Source organism: Schistocerca cancellata, chromosome 2 (assembly GCF_023864275.1).
Source record: "Schistocerca cancellata isolate TAMUIC-IGC-003103 chromosome 2, iqSchCanc2.1, whole genome shotgun sequence".
Taxonomy (NCBI): domain Eukaryota; kingdom Metazoa; phylum Arthropoda; class Insecta; order Orthoptera; family Acrididae; genus Schistocerca; species Schistocerca cancellata.
Window position 1 is genome coordinate 188,497,284 of NC_064627.1, and position 21,093 is coordinate 188,518,376.

A 21,093-nucleotide genomic window follows, 5' to 3' on the forward strand; every position below is an offset into this window, starting at 1 on the left:
GGGAGGAGGTAGTATAGACGAAAACAAAACAAAAAAATTCTGGTACATGTGGGTTCTAAACTGCATATCTTAAACAGTTACGAGCACTTGTTCAGTAGCAGAAATTTTTTTGCATTAGCGAAAATGAAGTAGTGCTCATAGCTCTAAGGTCATTTTTAGAGCCCATATTTACTAGACGTGTTTGCTCAAATGATTGTTCTTTTCATATCCCTGAATATTAAGCATTCCTCCTGGGACACTCTGTATAGTCTAAAAGTCGGCACTGAAGATGTGATACATACTGGTGTTCATTGAAAATGCAACAGGATTGTGTGTGTGTGTGTGTGTGTGTGTGTGTGTGTGTGTGTGTGTGTGTGTGTGTGTGAAAATTTCCATACTTTTCCACATACCATCTCTACATTATATTAATTTTTATAATTTTATTCTTAAATCATTGACACATTGAAATTTCACTACCTTAGCACAAGTATTTAGCTTAGGTTGTTGTTGATTTTTTCCAGTAAGCAACTAATATTCCCAAGAGAAGGAAGAATTATGTGTCAGATAACTTCAGCAATGTTCTCTTTGTATAACAAGATGAATCCAAAGATTACAGTTGAGCACTGTGAGACAAACCTCCCAGATTGCTTCAGAAATACCAGAGAAGTGCCAGGTGTGATTAGGAGCTAACTCCAATGGAATGTCATCCCCGCATTCTTCTGCAACTCCGAGGTACATACACTGTGATTAGACTCTAATGCTAATCGGATGGCATCTCTGTTTTTATTTTTTTATGAAGCTCCAGAAGCATGACAAGTGTTATTCATAGCTAACACTAATAAAATGGCCTTCTCGCATTCATCACAAATTCCAATGAAGGTTCAGACAAATGCTGGTCCTATTGTCATTAACCAAAAGTTACACTAGTTTTGTACAAGTGGAGCGTAGAATGTAAGATTCCTTAATCTTAATGTAAAAAAGGTAAATGGGTAGGTTGAAGTGAGGTGTAGTGTGAATTAGTGTATCAGATTAACAGGGAGAACAGGACTGCTGGTCAATTCAGTACTGGATTATCAACACAAAATCAAATAGGTGTAATGCAGTAGTGGGCTGAATAATGAATAAGAAAATGCTAATGTGTTAAGGTACTATCAACAACAACATAGTGAATGCATTATTATAAAAAAGATAGACATGAAGTCTACACCGACCACTTTTAGCACAAAATGCTTATATGCCAACTAAAGCTGCAAATTATGAAAAGATTGAAAGAGTGTATAATGAGGTAGAATAAGGAAATTGTTCAGATAGTTAAGATAATGAAAAGTTTATTGTGGTGGGTGACTGGAATTCAATAGTAGGAAAAGGAAGAGAAGGAAAAATAGTAAGAGAGCCTGGACTGGGGGAAGGAATGAAAAGGGGGGGAGGGGGGCACTTGGTAGAATTTTGCACAGGGCAGAATTTAATAATCACTAACACTTGATTTAAGAATAATGAAAGGAGGTTGTGTACATGGAAGAGACCTAGGGACACTGGAAGGTTTCCAGATTGATTGTTTAAAGTTAAGACAGAGATTTGGAACCAGATTTTGAAGTGTAAGACAGATGTGGACTTCGACCTTAATTTACTGGTTGTGAACTACAGATTAAATCTGAAAAAAGCTGCAAAAATATAGGAAATTAAGATGACAAAAAAGAAACAGATTTCTGAAACTTTCAGGACAAGTTTTAGGTAATGATGGTCTGAAACAGGAGAAAGGAATACTATAGAAGAGGAATGGATGGTTTTGAGAGATGAAATAGTGAAGGCACAGAGGATTAGGCAAGTGAAGGAGAGTATAGATGTCTAAAAAATGAGACTTACAGAAAATAATACATGGCTAGAGAACAAATGCAAGGCTGTAGAAATGTGCATTGAACAGGGGAAAAGGTAACTTACAGAGACTTTTGGAGAAAACAAAAGCAGCAGTGTGAATATCAAGTGTTCAGATCGCAAGCTAGTACTAAGCATAGAAGGGAAAGGTGGAAGGAATTTTAGAAGGTCTGTATAATGGAAAATATGATATAAAGAGAAGAGGGAGTAGGGGAAAGTGAGATGAGAGATATACTACAAGAATTATCTGATAGAGCACTGAAAGACATAAATAGAAACAAGACCCTTGGAGTAGACGACATTCTCACGGAATTATTGAGAGTCTTGTGAGAGCCAGCCATGACGAAACTGTTGTGCAAGACATGTGAAACAGGGAAAACACCCTCAGACTTCAATGTAATCATTCCAATTTCGAAGAAGGCAGGTGCCAGCAGGTGTGAATACTACTGAACCATCAGTTCAGTAATACATAGTTGCAAAATATTCACAAGATTTATTTACAGAAGAGTGTAAAAAATGCTAAAGCAACAGCAGGGAAGATCAACTTGGGTTCCAGAGAAACGTAGGAAAGTGTGCGGCTATAGTGACCCTACATCTTATCTTATAAGGTGGGTTGAAGAAAGGCAAACATAAATTTAAAGTATTTGTAAATGTAGACTGTTGACTAGACTATACTGTTTGAAATTCTGAAGATAGCAGGGATAAAATGCAGGGAGTGAAAGGTTATTTACAACTTGTGCAGAAAACACTCTCCAGTTATTAGAGTCACAGTATGTGAAAGGGAAGCTGTAGTTGAAAAGGGGGTGAGGCAGGATTGTAGCCTATCCCAGATATTATTCAGTTGGTGCATTGTGCGGGGAGAAATTATGAAAGGGAATTTAAGAAATAAAAGCTTTGATATTTGCTGATGACAATGTAGTTCTGTCAGAGATGGCAATTGACTTGGAATAGTACTTGAACCGAAATAATAGTGTCTTGAAAAGAGATTATAGAGTGAATATCAACAAAACTGAAACAAAAGGTTATGGAAAAAAGTTGAATTAAATCAGGTGGTATGAGAGAATTGTATTAGAAAGTGAGACACTAAAAGTAGTAGATCGGTTTTGCTATTTAGGCAGCAAAGTACCTGATGAAGGTTGAATAGGGAGGATATAAAATGCAGACTAGCTGTAACAAGAGAAGCATTTCAGAAAAATAGGAATTTGTTAACATATAAATTGAGGTGTTGAGAAGACTTTTCTGAATGTATTTGTTTTGAGAGCAGCCTTGTACAGAAGTGAAATGTGGATGAGAATCAGTTCAGACAAGAAGGGAATAAAAGTTTTTGAAATGTGGTGCTGTAGAAGAATGCTGAAGGCTAGATACTGATAGATCGAATAACTGATGAAGAGGTGCCAAATCAAGTTGAGACAAAAAGAAATTTATGGCACAACTTGGCTGAAAGAAAGGCTAGATTAAAAGGGCACATCCCAAGAGGGATAAAAATTGTAGAGGGAGATCAACGCGTAACTACTGTAAGTAGGTTCAAATGGATGTATGTTGCAGTAGTTATGTAGAGGTGAAGAGGGTGGACTAACAAGGAGAATTGCATAAAACCAGTCTTCTAACTGAATACTTCGACAGTTTCAATAACCAGTTATTTCTGTCATACATCAGTTTGAGACCTGTCTCTTATAGTGTCATTCGGAGATTGGTGTTCAAACCGACAGTTGACCTTTCATATCAAAGTACAGTGAGATGCTCTGGGTTTAAGACACTGCACTCATGTTCTGGAGGACAGCAGTTTAAATCCTTGTCTTGTCATCCATACTGCTCAGTCTTTAATGACCTTGTTGACAGCAGAACATTGAACCCATATTTTCCTTTCTTTTTCTTCACCATCATCATCATTTAAGACTGATTATGCCTTTCAGCGTTCAGTCTGGAGCATAGCCCCCCCCCTTATACAGTTCCTCCATGATCCCCTATTCAGTGCTAACTTTGGTGCCTCTTCTGATGTTAAACCTATTACTTCAAAATCATTCTTAACCGAATCCAGGTACCTTCTCCTCGGTCTGCCCTGACTCCTCCTACCCTCTACTGCTGAATCCATGAGTCTCTTGGGTAACCTTGCTTCTCCCATGCGTGTAACATGACCGCACCATCTAAGCCTGTTCGCCCTGACTGCTACATCTATAGAGTTCATTCCCAGTTTTTCTTTGATTTCCTCATTGTGGACACCCTCCTGCCATTGTTCCCATCTACTAGTACCTGCAATCATCCTAGCTACTTTCATATCCGTAACCTCAACCTTGTTGATAAGGTAGCCTGAATCCACCCAGCTTTCGCTCCCATACAACAAAGTTGTTCGAAAGATTGAACGGTGCACAGATAACTTAGTCTTGGTACTGACTTCCTTCTTGCAGAAGGGAGTAGATCGTAGCTGAGCGCTCACTGCATTAGCTTTGCTACACCTCGCTTCCAGTTCTTTCACTATGTTGCCATCCTGTGAGAATATGCATCCTAAGTACTTGAAACTGTCCACCTGTTCTAACTTTGTTCCTCCTATTTGGCACTCAATCCATTTATATTTCTTTCCCACTGACATTACTTTCGTTTTGGAGATGCTAATCTTCATACCATAGTCCTTACATTTCTGACCTAGCTCTGAAATATTACTTTGCAAACTTTCAATCGAATCTGCCATCACAACTAAGTCATCGGCATATGCAAGACTGCTTATTTTGTGTTCACATATCTTAATCTCACCCAGCTAGTCTATTGTTTTCAACATATGATCCATAAATAATATGAACAACAGTGGAGACAGGTTGCAGCCTTGTCTTACCCCTGAAACTTCTCTGAACCATGAACTCAATTTACCGTCAACTCTAACTGCTGCCTGACTATCCATGTAAAGACCTTTAATTGCTTGCAAAAGTTTGCCTCCTAATCCATAATCTTGTAGAACAGACAATAACTTCCTCCTAGGGACCCGGTCATATGCCTTTTCTAAATCTATAAAGCATAGATACAATTCCCTGTTCCACTCATAACACTTCTCCATTATTTGCCGTAAGCTAAAGATCTGGTCCTGACAACCTCTAAGAGGCCTAAACCCACACTGATTTTCATCCAATTGGTCCTCAACTAATACTCGCACTTTCCTTTCAACAATACCTGAGAAGATTTTACCCACAACGCTGATTAAAGAGATACCTCTGTAGTTGTTACAATCTTTTCTGTTTCCATTCTTCACATTCAGATATTTTCAGATGCCAGTATACGTAAGCAGGACATAGGCTCAGATACTTCAAGTGATTGGCCTCTATGTGTAGTCTTTCTTATATGGGCAATTTTAAGTGATTTGTGCCTGAACATAAAGTGTAAACAGTACACATAAATTTGTGTGTCAGGAGTGGAAGGATATAAATGTTGTATATGCATCTGTTTTGTAAAACATTTTCAATTATTTTATTCACATGAAAAATACTCTTTTTAAAAGTGTAGTAAAAACAAAGTACACATTTTTCTTTCTGCTGGTGTACGGTTTATACTAAATAACATACAATTTACTTTTCAACCATATAATAGATAGGTAACACGATAGGTTCATTCAAAAAGGAATGGTTATCCTGTCGTTATATGGTGCCTTTTCCCCTGAGTAGCTTAAATTCCACCTGGAATCTTTCTTCTTTTTTTTTTTTTGTCATCCATTTGTAAGTTTTTGTTGCAGGTAAACACAGATCAGCATTCATGAATGTTTCCAGAATGAGATTTTCACTCTGCTGCGGAGTGTGCGCTGATATGAAACTTCCTGGCAGATTAAAACTGTGTGCCCGACCGAGACTCGATTTCATTCATGAATGTGTTTTAATGAATAAATTAACTGTCATAAAAATGTTTTGGGTATGGTACCATATAATATTGTAAAATAACTGTAACAGAATAAAACCTACGTTTTGGCTGCAGCTACAGTGGCATTCCTTTGGGTCTACTGGTGTCCTACGTTGTCAAGAGTCATCGTTTGTTATATCGTAACCTCTCTAATGGGCTTGATATTAAGTCACTTTTTTTTAAACCAGTGATATAATTAATTTGCTAGTGGAAGGAGTGGGATACATTAGATGGCATCTTATGGTTGGAGAAGTGGGGATCTGCTTCAGTCTATTACATCATTCATTATGAGCCTTGCTTGGAAATTTTCAGCAAACGGGGAGTAAATCACTGTAATCCTCATGTGAGACATTTGGTTATGCTTCATGATTCAGTGTATTGACCATTTTCATTTTTAATTTAGAAGACAGTTTAGGATCAAAGATAGCCAAGGCAAGAGAAAAGGAAACAGATACTATAAAGAAGTTTTCAGTGTTTTTAAATTCACTTGAGAGGTAACATATCACGTTTGACAACTTAACATTTGTAAAATTTTGTAAGAATACTTAAGTCTAAATAAGGTGCTTTGTTTTCAGCAAGTTTGTTATAGACAGTAATAAGGACTAAACAGATACCACAAGTTGCATTTACTTGTCTTAGCGATAAATGAAATTTATCGTGGAATAAAATCAGCAATAAGTAGACTTGCAAAATGGATACTGCTGGAGCACAAAAACATACTCCACGAGGTTGGTGCTTTTGCATGGGAGATCACATTTAATGAAAACTTAAATAGAATCCTTTGTAGGTTGCTGTTGTCGCAAAGTATCTCAAACAAAATTGAGAATTCAAGACATATTGAGTTGATCCAAGTGTTCCTTGAATTTTCCATGCTAAATTCTGATTTGGGATTTATAGGATGGATTCTAAGCCAGATGTTTTGAAACTTTTTCAAGACTAATGTAGTATGTGAAAGTGATTATTCAGATGGTCAGGCTGTTGTGCCTATTCCCCATCCAGTCATTTTATGTTTTAAATACTGGTTGTGGAGGTCAGGGTCCAGTTGACAAGATAGCAGCAGCTGTATTGGACATTTTTGTGCTAAAAACATGACAGCAGGACATGTTATTCAGTACATTGCCAGAGATGAATAGGTGGTGAGATCCTGCATCTGTGGTCTTGTGTCACCTGAAGGTTATGAGGAATGTTTCACTAGCGCCATACCAGTAGCAATGAGATTGCAGCCAAACCCAGAGGGGTGGGTAGGTAGTGCTGATGGTACCTTAAGCTGTCCTCTGACAGGATTCAGCTTGTGTTGTTTTTGTGTCCTCCCTTGTTAGCACCACTTCTTGGGGCTGTATGATGTTGCAGTCTGTGACTGCAGTGTTGGGGGAAGCAGTGAGCTGATGTAGTTTGGGTGACACTGAGTGCCAGACCTCAGCATACAAGCAGCAATTGTCGAATGGACAACTGCTGCCAAGCATATGGATTGAAAGCTGACGGGAGGACTGGTCGCATCACAGCTGAATGGATGGCTGCCGAACTGCTCAGTGTCCTGTTGCCTGGCAAAACCGGTATAAGTAGTGTCTTCCAGCTACTGCCCCATTGCAAAAACAGCAACTAAACTGGACATGCTGAATATATATCAACACATTGTCATAGTCATTGGTAAAAAGACAGGTGTAATACTGTTTTACATGATAGCCTATCTTGAGCAAGTCCTCTCAGATCTATACAGCTAATGCATTGTAGATCTATTTGAGGTTCCTTACTAGTCTCAGTCCTTTCTTTGACTACCTCTACAATTTTTACCTCCCGCACTTCCCTCTTATTACCAAGTGAACAGTTCTCGGATGCCTCAGAGTGTGTCTGGCCAAGTATCTCTTCATTAGTTACTCACTCTACCCATTTAATTCCCAGAATTCTTCTGTAACACCGCATTCCAAAACCTTCAGTTCTCTTCATGTTGTTATTGACAGTGACATTACAAGAAATTTAAGTAAATAAAATTAACTAAGTTCATTTAATCAAAATAAAGTAAGCACTACTCGTGTCAGCATAAAGTAAATAATTTACAAACAGATGCAGTATTGTTGCTGATGTGGCTAACATTAATGTCATTACTTATCATAACTGGAGGAATAAGGGCCAGTGGTGCAAATACAGCTGTTCTGTTACAGCACAGTTTGTCAACTTGATGAAGGCTTCTTCCAATAGTAGATGTAAAGAAGTTTTCAGTTTACGTCATAGTGCCATGCTCATCTGGAAGTGCTGCAGTAAATAAGTCTCCACTTGTGAATGTATGTGTAAGAATATAATCAGTTTTCTTATATAGAGTAGCTTTTTGGGGTACATGGAAAATCAAACAGTGTACAAATAATGCTGAAAGGAATGTTCCATCAGTACTTGGAGGAACATTGTGACAATGTAGGCTTTCATGGCCGATATTGTTGTCACTTGAAACTTCCAGGCTGATACGCTGTGGTCAATGTATAAAACTCTCCCCTGACATTTCGTCTCCGACTGCGGAAGACATCCTCCGAGGTAAAGCGGCGAGCTGCAAAGAGAACTCGAGGAAGTGCAGATTATATAGGCAGTGCAGAGGGCGCCACTGTCCATCATGTGGCTTGGCTATGAGACTATCTCTGTAATGTCAACATTCTCGAATGAAAGTAATCGATCGTCACGCTTCCGGGGCAATGCTGACATCCAAGTTTTATCCAGTTTAACACCTTTCTCTTTCCTTTTAAAATCTTTATGGTGTTTATTAATCTCGATAGTCATTCTATACATGCGCACATAATAATGCGAGGTTTTAGATATGATGCTCGTCTCACTGAATTTTATTTCATGATTACCTTCCTGGTAGACTTGTTCTGCTGTGGTTGATTTATCTGTGTGACCCAGGCAGCAAGGTTTTTATTACATCTTCTATTTTGTCTGGGGTGTGGTTAGACACTTTATGCAGATAATAATCAGTATGTGTGGCCTTTCTATACACATTATGGCCCAACGTTCCATCCTGTCATTTAATCACAGACAGATCCAGAAAATTCAGTTGCCCGTTACTCTCCGTCTCCATAATAAATTGGATTTTCAGATTAATGCTGTTTAGATGTGTCAGGGAGGCATCCAACTCCTCTGCTCCATGTGTCCATACTACAAATGTGTCATCGACATAGTGATACCATCTGGCTGGTCTCTTATTGGCAGTCTGCAGTGCCTGTTGTTCAAAAGTCTCCATAAACAACTTAGCCACAGCAGGACAAAGAGAACTGTCCATAGGGTCATTCCATGCCAAGTGGTCTAAACCTTCCCACCATCATGTCTCCAATTTTCTTCAAATTTTATCTGTAGCACTAGTCAAGTGCTAAATTAAGTTTCTCAAGATTTCAAGCCTCTAGCTGCAATACTTGCTGATCTACACCCCCTTGTCTGAAGGGTAGTAAGTTCGCATGCGCGCGACATCAGACAAAATGCCATTTTTGGGGTCTCATAAAATTGAAACCAATTCATAAGAATGGTTAGTAAGATGAGACCCTGTACAGTTTTTTGTGCTGATTCAAACGAAATTAATTATAAGATTACTGATGCAAAATCCGGTCAAACAAGTCGACTCAAAGTGTACCCCTAATTCTGTCGTGACTTAATGCGACAAATTTTGACCAATATTCAGACTGCAATAATTTCCTTGCAGATAAAGATATGGACTTGAACTTTTTACCAAGTCTTATCTTTGTGCTGGACATAATACAGCTGGATTTCCAACTACCCAGGCTTTATAGTCGCCTTGCAAAATCTCTTCAAATTTGGCAGTGTCAGCGCAAATGGCTTTATTTACCAAAGTTCAAAGCCCATTACTACAAAATAGTCAGCCTGGATTTAATTGTGAATAGTATCATCTGAAAGAGAAACTCTTGCTCTACAAGATGGATATATTTTTCTTTTGCAACGCTTCCATTAAGTGCTTATTTACTCAGGTCAAAGTATCTTATATTTTGTGTGCGCAGTGCCCTGCGTTGGTCCATGATGGCTGAGCCATTACTGGTTATCACAATAAAACCAGCATCCCCATCGCCATAGGGGCCACGCCCGATAGCCATGCAGTAACAGCCACGGGTGGGTATCTTTACTGCAGGTTCCCAAGCCTGATTACAGGGTGTCTTTACCACAGGATCCCAAGCCTGATTGTGGGTTTCTTTATGCAGGTTCCCAAGCCTGTCTTCCTCAGTTACTTCATCATTCTGGAAGCATCGTTGATTTGCAAGAGAATGCTTTCAGGAAAACTGTATTGCCGACCAGATGATGTCACTGATGGAGCTGGAATAACACCAATGATAAGTTGTTCTGGAATCCAGCAAGTATCACGTCTTAAGGGCCAATAAAATGAACTTGCAGGACCATGAGGATGCATAAAGCTTATGAAAGCATCTTTCTGTTCGACTGAGATTTCAACGATGTTTCCAATCCACCATTTCTTTTCATAAATGCAAGCAACATACTGCCCAGGCTGAAGATCCATGACTTGAACTACTACTTCAGCAGCACTAATTTTGGCCAAAAAAGATGTCGCATCATTAGAAACTCTACTGACCTTAATTGTCGTCATATCAATGGGCAAAAAATGGTGGTTTTCTCTTGTGCCAGCTAGAGTGTGCCCTTGCAGGAATCTTTCTTCTTGAGAAGCTTTTTCTTCTTCAACTTCCTCTTTGCTGATGAAAAAGAATTTGATTCCATTGATATTATCATTGCAGAAGTTGAAAAGATCTTTGGGTGTTAGAATCTGGTTTTCATATGGACGTTGCAAACTTGCTCTTGCTGCCAACCGTTTTGTTGTGCCTCCAATGCCATCACAAGGCGACTTTCCATGGCTTGTTCCAAAGAAATTCCATTCTGCTGTTATTTCAAAATCTTCTTTGTGATAGCATAAGTTGAGAAAATTCTTGAAATTCTTATATTGTGCAGCTGAACCATCACTGAAGTAGTGGATGTGGCTTATTTTGGAAAATTGCATCTTCAGGTAATTGATTACTTTTCCAATGTAAACATGGACAGTAATCGTATCGTGTCGAAGGCAGTCACTAATAACACAAAGATTCACACATTGCACCTCTTCGTTTTCACAGTAGTAGACTACAAATGGATGAACTGTTGCTTGACTGTTTTCCCAGTGAAAGCCTTGCACTGCATCTTGAACAATAAATGAATAGTTTTCAGCAAAATCCATTAGTATTATGAATTCGCCTTCTTTCAAATCAGTTTTGAGAGCTTTCAGGTGCTGGCTTTGATGCTTGGCAATGTAGTGATGACAAGACAGGTTCCAAATTTTTGCTGCAATATCTTCAACATACTCTTCTGTTGAAAGCTGCTTTGTTTCTAAAGTATCCCTGTCGGTATGAATCCATTGTTTGTACTCAATCAGTTCTTCAGGGTCATTATCTTCAAAATATGTTGCAATAACTGCTTCTACACCTTCTGGACCAGGGCAGTTTTCACAACGATGAAGCATACAATCCTTGTTTTCCAAGCTGCAAACAGCTTTGCTAAGAATTTCCTTGTAGTCTTCATTGATTGATGCACCAGTGAGCATAAGCTTGACATTTTGGTGTATTGTACAGACACAAACTGAGTGCATTCCAGCAGAGCCAACTGTAACACACCATTTTGGTCTAAGCTCGCAAAACTTTGAGAAGCCAATTTCTGGTCCATTTTGCTTCTGATAAGACACGTACATTTCCTTCAAATTGCAAAGCAACAACCGCTTTTGCTTGTACACCTTTGTTCCTGAAATTCTCACAGGCACACAGTCTTTCTTCCCTGGACAAAGTCTGCTGAATTCGTCATCTTGAAAAAAGTCATGTACTTTCTGGACAACTTCATCTGAAAGCTTCCTTCCTTGCCGATTTGCTGGAAAAGCTAGAACACCTTGCTCATTCTTCAGTTTTCTCGCTTGCTTTACCATTCTTTCTGATACATTAAATGCTGTTGTCGTATCTTTAATTGTCCAGCTTCTTGGAACCAAGGTCAATATTTGAACTTTTGTCCTACGATTTGACACTTTACATTTTTCTTTCAACTCTTCTATAAGATTATCAAGATCTGCACAATTATTGCATGGGCGACTTTTACTTGAACTTGGCTGTTCATCGTAATTGATTCCTACAGCAGCAGCAATTTGATTCCCAATTAAACTTTGTGCATCCAAGATCTTTCTTTTTGCATAGCTTTGCTTATCTCTTTTACTTAGTTGTCTTCTTTTCAATGGTGAAGCACCAATAAATGATAAACTTTTGTTGATGGCTGGTTCAGTTTCATCCGTTGTGAAATCTTGTTCAGATTGGGTTGATAGTGATGATGAATCTTCTAGCTTTTGGTTCAGTGCCGACATGCAGCGAGGGCAAAGCTTCTGACCAGGTTTTATATCAATCACTTCTTTTTTCTTTAACAGGCAAAGTTTGGCAGCTGTTTCATTATCAAGCAGTCTAAGTCCAGCTTTTACATTGTGATTCCTCTTCTTGAATGGATTGCAACATTTCTTTTGCATCGCTTGATATTCATGTAGGAAGAGGGCTTCATGGTGGAAGCAAATGATGGAATTTTCGTCAAGTTTGGCTTCTGAACGCGAAACAAGCAATTTCTGGTCACATTCTGTGAAATCACTAAACGCTTTGAATCCAGTCTTCTTAGCATAGAAGATAACATGGCACTTTGATGCAGCAGCATCTTTTCCAATTGAACAGGGGGCCAACGATTCTTCTTCTTCATTAACTTCTGACATCTCTCACTGGCCAATCACTGAATAAAACACGAATGAAATATCCAATTATATCAGTAATTCTAAGCGACTATTAAGATTCAAATTCCTAGAAATGAAGAAAAATTAGTGCATCGCGCATACAAAATATAACAACTTTGATGTGAGTTAATGAGTACTTAATGGTCGCGTTGCAAAAAAAACAAATGTCAGTCTTGTAGAGCAAGAGTTTCTCTTTTAGGTGATACTATTCACAAGCAGATTCAGGCCAACTATTTTTTAGTAATTGGCTTGAAACTTTGGTAAATTTTACCGTTTGTGCTGACACTGCCTAATTTGAAGAGATACTGCAGGGCGACCATATGGCCTGGATCATTGCAAATCCGGCTGCATTATGTCTAGCACAAGCATGAAGCTTGGCCAAAAGTTCAAGTCCATATCTTCAACTGCAAGGAAATCATTGCAGTCTTAATATTGGTCAAAATTTGTCGCGTTGTGTCACGACAAATTTTGAAGTATACTTTGAGTCGAGTTATTTGACCGGGGTTTGCATGAGTAATGTTATACATAATTTCGTTGGAATCAGCAAAAAAAACTGTACAGGGTCGCATCTTACTAACCATTCTTATGAATTAGTTTCGATTTTATTAGACTCCAAATATGACATTTTTTTTATGTTGCATGCACACGGACTAAGTACACTTCAGACAAGGGGGTCTAGATCAGCAGCTATTGCAGCTAGAGGCCTGAAATCTTGGGAAACTTACTTCAACACTTGACTAAAGCTACAGTTAAAATTTGACGAAAATTGGAGACCATGATGGTGGGAACTTTTTTCAGTTTTAGACCACTTGGTGTGGAATGACCCCATAGCAACTTCATCAATCTGTTCATAAAAGTCACTATTGTACTGAAAGTAAATTGTGGTGAGGCAGTGTCAGAATAATGCCACAGTAACGGTAGGAAAAATATCCGCTCTGCATGAGATAGCTTTGTTTACTGGTATCACGGTAAATAACGATACAGTATGAAAACTAATGAGGATATCATATGGGCCCATGCTCATTTCCTTTAACATGTTAATGAAATGAGCTGAATTTTTAATATGACTCTCAGTCATTGACAAGTTAAGGAAAACGAGTGTGGGCCCGGATGATATCCTCGTTAGTTTTAATATAGTATCATCATTTGCCATGTTTCTGGTAAACGAAGCTATCTTATGCATATTGGATATTTTTCATACCAATATTGTGGCATTATTCATGCAATCTAATATTGATGTGGCCATCATTACTTTTCTGGAGCTCACAAATCTCAGTCTAAAGAACTTAAAATTAATTAATACATAAAATTATCACATTCTGGAGACTAGAATCTGCCTCATCTGAATGAAGCACACTGGTCAGGGGAAAAAATGTTTCAGTAATAAACTAAGCGAAACAGGGTCATAACTTGGGAAACAGTGTAGTTGACAGGCAGCCTTACTTGTCAAATATTTTTGATCTATAATAGCATAAGTCCCCCACATAGCTGCTTGTTTTGACATCCATGAGCAGCTGCCTGTACCATCCACAGGTGGTTTCTGAAGGCCATTCCTACAAACAAAAGACTTTAACATTAATTATTGAGTAAAATGTTGGCAGATTTGTGTGTGCAAATCATCTGTAGATTCTGAATGTGACATTACTGTATACATCGAAAAGTCACAGTACATAGTTAAGTCACTTCTCCCTCAAAATGTCTCACATTTTACCTGAAATTAAAAGTGCACAGACTGACACAGAAAACGCAATGTTTCAATTTCTTTAATTTTATTTTAAACTCCAGTTATTTTTATGATTAAATATTGTGGCATGGTCCCCTCTGGGTGTCTAGCAATGAATAAATAAATAAAAAGACAGTTGTATAAACAATTTAAGCTAGAGAGGCAGAAGTGACATAAATAGATTCATACTTCAAGCACATTTTGAGGACATTCATCGAGGTAATGCACATCTGTTTTGATTTTCGACACTTCTCTTCACAGACTTCTCTTTGCATCTTCAAAACGGTGTATTACCTCCTCTTGCACCAGTCATGGCATCCAACCTCCCAGGCATTCTCTTTATTAATGTTGCAGTTTCCATTTGAGAAATCATCTCCCATTATTTCAAGAGGACCACCCATAGGTCCAGTAGGGTCTCTGAGTAGTGCTGAGTCCCAGCTGGTCCCATACGGGCTCAATAAGATTCATATTAGGGCTCTTGAGCAGGCCAAGCCATAATGTGAATGTCCACTTCATCCAAGAACTCTTGCATTAGTGTAAAACTATCACCAATGAATGAAGCAAAAGACAAAACATGCTTCACGAAGGATTTCCTCCACATACCAATATGCCGCAAGGTTCCCGTGCTCCACAAAGAACAAGTCTGTCCTTATAGTGATATTGATTCCTGTACCCACCATAAGACAACTACCCTGAAATGCTGACCTGGATGAGAATATGCATCTGGGAATAACTTCCCCCAGCCCTTCTCCAGATCCTCTCTGTCGGGTGATGGTAAGCCAAATCAAGACTCAGCAGTGAACAACACTTGCTCCTATTGTTGTAATCTCCAGTCATGATATTTCCTTGTTAAACATAGTTGAACTGTGTTATGCACTCTAGTGAATTCTGGGTGTATAGCAGGCCTTCTGGATGGGAGATTGGCTTCTTCCAGTCTTCTTCAGACAAGTGTCTCACTAACATTGACCCCTGAAACTTGGTGGAGTCGATTTCGTGCTCCAATGGTGATGGTGTGATGGTTGTGAAGAACTTGGAAGTTATAAGAAGTGCTCATCTCTTGGCAGTGTTGCTCACGTGGAACCTGCTCCTCATTTCCTTGCATGGCCTCCTGTCTAGTTTCTCTGTACCTTCTTAATGTTCTGAAAATAGTGGAAGATGCAGTTCTCATCCTTCTGGCACATAATTCTGTGACCACCTTCCACCAAAGCAGTGGCTTTTCCGGTATCTTCATTGCTTAATGACATGTTTGTTTGAGAAAGCTGATTACACTAATCACAGAGAAAGCCTAGAAACATGTGTTATTGAAAGGGCAACAATACTGGTATGGGAAAAAAACATTTAAGGCTAGTACAGTAAACAATCAATGCTGTATTGTTTGGGTGCAAAACAATGCCAGTAACATACACTATCTAAAATATATGACAAAGTGCTACACTTTAATTAAATAGATAATTACATATCATTTATTACATGTTACAGTTTTCATGTTGGTCACTGTAATTATTAGCATAAGAAGCAAGTGGTATTTCCACAATTATTGGAAAGATTTCAAGCTTTCATGTTTTTCTTATCATTGTTGTTTTGGTGGCTGTCAATCTGAAGACTAATTTGATGCAGATCTCCATGCTGATCTATCACATGCAAGTGTCTTCATGCCTGCAGAACTACTGAAACCTAGACACTTGAACATGCTTGTTGTAATCAATCCTTGGTCTCCCCCTATAATTTTCATCCCCCACCTTTTCCTCCATTACCACATTGGCAATTCCTTGAGGCCTCAGGAAGTGTCTTATCAATCAATCAATCCTTTCTTTTAGTCAAGTTGTACCATAATTGTATCTTTCCAATTCGATTCAGTACTGCTTCATTAGTTATATAATCTGCCTATCTATTCTTCAGCATTGTTTTGTAACTTCACATTTCAAACACATTTTATCTCTTCGTGTCTGTACTGTCTATGATCCATATTTCACTCCAGTACAAGGCTATACTCCTGACAAATACTTTCTGAAATGATTTCCTAGCACTTAGATTTATATTTGAAGTTAACAAACTACTTCTTTTCAAAAATACTTATGTTACTATTACCAGTGTGCATTTTATAGCATCTCTACTTCGAACTTCATCAGTTATGTTGCTGCCTGAACAGCAATTGCATACTTTTGCTGTCTCAGTTCCTAATTTAATTCCCTCAGTATCTCATGATTTAATTTTATTACACTCCATTACCCTTGTTTTTCTTTTGTTGAAGTTCCTCTTACAACTTCTATTCAGGGTGCTATCCATTTCATTCATTTGATCTTCTGAGTCCCCTTTTTTTTTGGGTCTGCCTAGTGGTCTTCTTCCATCAGGAGTCAAATCCATGGGTTTCAAAGGCTGTCTGTGTTTATATATGATTGAAATGCCCTGCTCGTACAAGCCATTGGTTCTCATCAGTCGTACAATGTTTGGTCTCTTGTAGATTTCACCCAGCTCACAATTATGCTGGATCCTCCATTTCCCAATGATCTCATCTTGTAACAAACTGTAGATCTTTCTTAAGACTTTCAGCTTGAAAACAGGAAGGTTGTTTTAACCTTTGCTCTGGTCGAACTCTCGAAATTGGGCAGTCACATTGCCATATGTGTTGGATCAGTGTTTTGTACAGCTGGAATTTGAAATTCCTTGAGAGGCTGTGTGCTTTAAAAAGCCGATGCAGACTGAAGTATGATTGGTTATCAGCTTGGATCTTCACTTGAACTTTTGCCTCACACAATGCATTTTCTGTAAAGATTTCTCTTAGATATTTAAAGTTGTGAACTATGTTGTAGGACCAGGTTCTGACTATCAGAGACTGGAGTTGGTCTCTTGAATAGGCTTGAGTCCCATTCATCATCAGATACTCGGTCTTTCAATAGTTCACTAGGAATCCAATTTTGCTTGCTGACACCTCCACACTGTCACTCACCTGCATTAGTTCTTAGATGTGAAACAACATGGCCGTGTTGTTGGCAAATGTGAGATTTGTGATTTTTTTCACCCTCTACCTCAATCCCTTCAAAATTCTTATGGAAAGCTCCTCTCATTATATTTTTGAGTGCCATATTGAACAATATCGGTGACACACAATCTCCTTGTCTCAATCTTGCGTTTACATTAAGGCTCTCCATAACTTTATTCCCAAGATTCACATTATGTTTTGAATTAGGAAGAAAAACTGCAAATAGGCTTGTGGTTTTTTTTTTGGGTGTTCCAAATTTGGTTAGGCAATTCATCAGGTGCTCCCAGTGGATGCTATCATATGCCTCCTTAAAATAAGTGAGGAGTACATGAAGGTCTTCGCCATATTCACACGTCTTCTTGGTGAGCTGTTGCGGTGTCCACAGTCGAAAGCTTCTTCCTGAAGCCATCCTGATATTCACGAATCACTTCTTCTACCAATGGCTGGGGCTTCTACCAATGGCTGGGTTCTAATCTGTATACAGTTGGACCTGATGTTGTAGAAGATTCAATAGGGTGTTTTCTCTGTAGTTGGTGCAGTCCATTTTGTTTACCTTTCTTGTGTATAGGGCAGATGATTGCTGTCTTCCAATCTTGTGTGATCTCCTCCACAATTCAGATCCTCTTAACTAGTTGGTGAATTCTCTCGTGATGTCTCTTCTCTCCAACTTAAATAACTTCTGCCTGTATTCACATTTTCTCGTGGACTTTTGTTCTTCTTCAGTTTCATTAGCTGATCCTTCATTTCCTTCAGTGTAGGAGCTGGATAACCAAAATTTACAATGTCAGGAGGTTGAAATTTGAACAGATCTATAGGTTAATCAGAGTTGAGGAGCTCCTTGAAGTATTGTTTCCATCTATCGGAAGTGCTGAGCTCATTGGTGAGAATGGTCCCATTATTGTCCCTGATGAACTTTTGGCAGCTCTGTACCAGAGGTTAACTTCACACTATATCTTTTGCACCTGTCTTCCAAAGAAATCTAGCTGAAACTCCTCTGGTATTGCTTTTATGTACATCTCTTTGCTCCCCTCAGAGTTTCTGGGGTAGTTATAAGTAGGCCCCCTTTTTCAAATTGTGCTTTGCCTTGGGCAAAATCTGTACCTCGTATCCACCTCCCATTGGCTTCCCTTCTCTTGACTAATGCCTCAATGCATATATCCTCATACCAAATCATCTTACCCCTGATCTGCTAACAAGATAGCATATTACTTCCTTAAGACAGTTTCTGATTCTGGCTTTGGGTTGTACTCATAAACAGCTTTTTACTAGGAAATGGTCACTCCTGTGCTCCGTACTGTCTTTACATCCATCATCCAGTTCTTTGCTTGGGTGTTAACTGCAGTGTGACCTATCTGATTAATTGTTTTACCATCTGGTGACACCTAGATTCAGGTGTGTATAAGCTTCTGTTGAAAATATGTGCTATTGATAAGCATCCCTTTTGATGTTGTACAGGTGATGAAACTGATGCTATTGTTGTTTCAGAGTTCATACAAATTTTGTTTTCTGTTTATTGAATGGAATACATCCTCTTTTCCCACTTTAGCATTCATATCAGCCAGCAGGACCTTACAGTTGCTATTCGAAACGTCACCCATCACAACTTCCAGTTCTGCATGGACTTGGTCCTTCGATTAGGATGTGCTTTCTCCTGTGGGTGCATGGTGGTTCATAAATGACATTTTACATCCCTTTGTGTCTGTTGCTAATAACTTTAATTACCTTTCCTAATTTTTCTTTGGTTTTCTTTGTTGCTTACTCATTGTCGAAATGGAATATTTTGTGTGTACCAAATTCATTATCCAGTTAAAACTCTGGATGGCCCAAAGCCAAGAAGTTTCAAGCCACCTCCCTCCCTTCTATATCTGCAAAGGGACACAACATTTTTTTCCACCTGCATGGTAAGCTAAATTACTGGATGGGGTGACTTTAGATTTTGTATATGTAAATATAACCTATAAACTTACACTGGCAAAACAATACTGATAACATTCATCTATCGAGAAGATAACTCCAAATCTACTAGATACAGAAATTTATCCTCAAAATTTATTTATAAAGAAGTTTGCTGCTATAGGTTAAGGCTACTAGTAGCAGTATCATCAGACTGTTGGAAGTATTGGGTAGTAAAAAGTAGGGGTAAGTAGGCCTATATATGTTGAAAGCAGAGCACAGTTGTCTTCCAGCTTTTTATATAGTGAACTCAGGGGTAAAACTGCCTTTTTTTCAGATCCAACATGGGACCATCATTACACAATTACTCATTGCTAATTTGAATAGTGGGAAATATGTCACTCTACCTGACCTTTAGCAAACTATTACAGAAACACTTTCCTTGTTCATTTTTGGGACACTAGTCACCCAATTTTAAAAGTTGATTTAGCTGTACAATTAGACTACATTTAAAAAATTTTGTGCTAAGAAAATGTCACTGTGCCTTGGAACACAAAATTTTGTAAAGATGATTATTTTTGTGATCATGTATATATTTTGTTAAATTAGAACTAGAATCAGTTGTATGTTTGTATGAGAGACATGATTTATTTGCTTTAAATTTCAGTTCAAATATCGGTGTATTTTGAATATTACAATGACAGATTCTCATCATGTATATTCGTTAAAAGTGCCAGAACAGAAAGGAAAAGAAATTGTTTTGCTGTGTGAGGACCAAGTTTAAACAGTGTTCTCAGAGTATAACTTAAACTTTGCTGAATTTAATGCCCAGGAATAACTCTTGCACAATATGATTATTTGTAAGAATGAGTGTTAACTATAAAAAATAAAATGCCATGTGTCATAATAGTATGTGTTTTATAAATGTTTATATGGGTCTGTGGTGACTAAAACATCTTTTGAACTTAAGCTGGGGGGGGGGGGGGGGGGGGGGGAGGGGGGAAGGTCCTCACACACCCATTACTGCCACACTTCACCTTGTAAAGAAGTAGTAGAATCAAATCCATCCCATACAATACAAGACCTCCTAATATTCTCGTAATTATATTTGGCTTTGCAAATAAGAATATTTTGCTGCTTTTATTTCTTTCATTTGTAACATATTAGCAGCATCATACGAGAAGTAGCATACTGCCTCTTGTCATTTGTTCCAGCTCAGTAGTTAGTCTGCATGCTGTACAATGTCCAGCTTCAGTTATTGATGTTTGTATGTAATAGAGAATTAAAGAAAGTCTATAGAAACATTTGGGAAGTATTGAAAAATACAATAAAACCAACCAGCTTTAGCCATTGATACTGTCAGCAAGGTAACTATTTGTCATGGCTATGGTGACTATGATATCACACAATCATGTGTGTTTTAACTATCAATGAATTGGAATCTCCAAAGGAATGTAAGGGCTTTGGGTGGGGAAATTCTTGGTGTTAATGCCTTCAGATATACTAAACACTTGAAAATTTCAGACTACATTGGGGAAATAGGGACTTTCATCGGGATCATAAACTATAACTGTATGAAAAACTAGATTAATGTTATGTCGTAGATCTCTGGCCACACTACAAATTAGTCTGTAATTGCGATATTCATTTAAGAAGTAGGTTGTTTTGCTGCCACATTTGTTGCTTTAGAAACTCTCAACCAAATTTTCACCTTCCAACATAATTTAGACCTTGGGCAATGCTGCACATCACTCTTGTCACCACAGCCATCATTTCAAAAAAATGGTGACTTCACTGGTCAAAAAACCTTGGGCAATGCTGCACATCACTCTGTCACCACAGCCATCATTTCAAAAGAATGGTGACATTACTGGTCAAAACTAATTGGTAGTATCTCAAACACTCAACGTTTAAATGCTGTATCTGCATCAAAAAGTCAGATCAGAAGCCCTGTACTTATTGACTCTAAGCAAATATATTTCCTATTTTCAGGGA

At 38.3% G+C, this 21,093-nt stretch overlaps 1 protein-coding gene across 2 annotated transcripts in view; it reads left to right on the forward strand.

The window, feature by feature from the left end:
- LOC126161505 (pre-mRNA-processing factor 17) overlaps nt 1-21,093 on the forward strand; it is a 73,055-nt gene that overhangs the window by 797 nt on the left and 51,165 nt on the right. The window contains exon 2 of one of the 2 annotated variants that reach the window (XM_049917409.1): nt 501-711. The exons of the other annotated variant lie outside the window; for it this stretch is intronic. The gene's annotated coding sequence lies outside the window, so the exon portion shown is untranslated. The remainder of the gene's footprint in view (nt 1-500; nt 712-21,093) is intronic. 2 annotated transcript variants of the gene reach the window in all.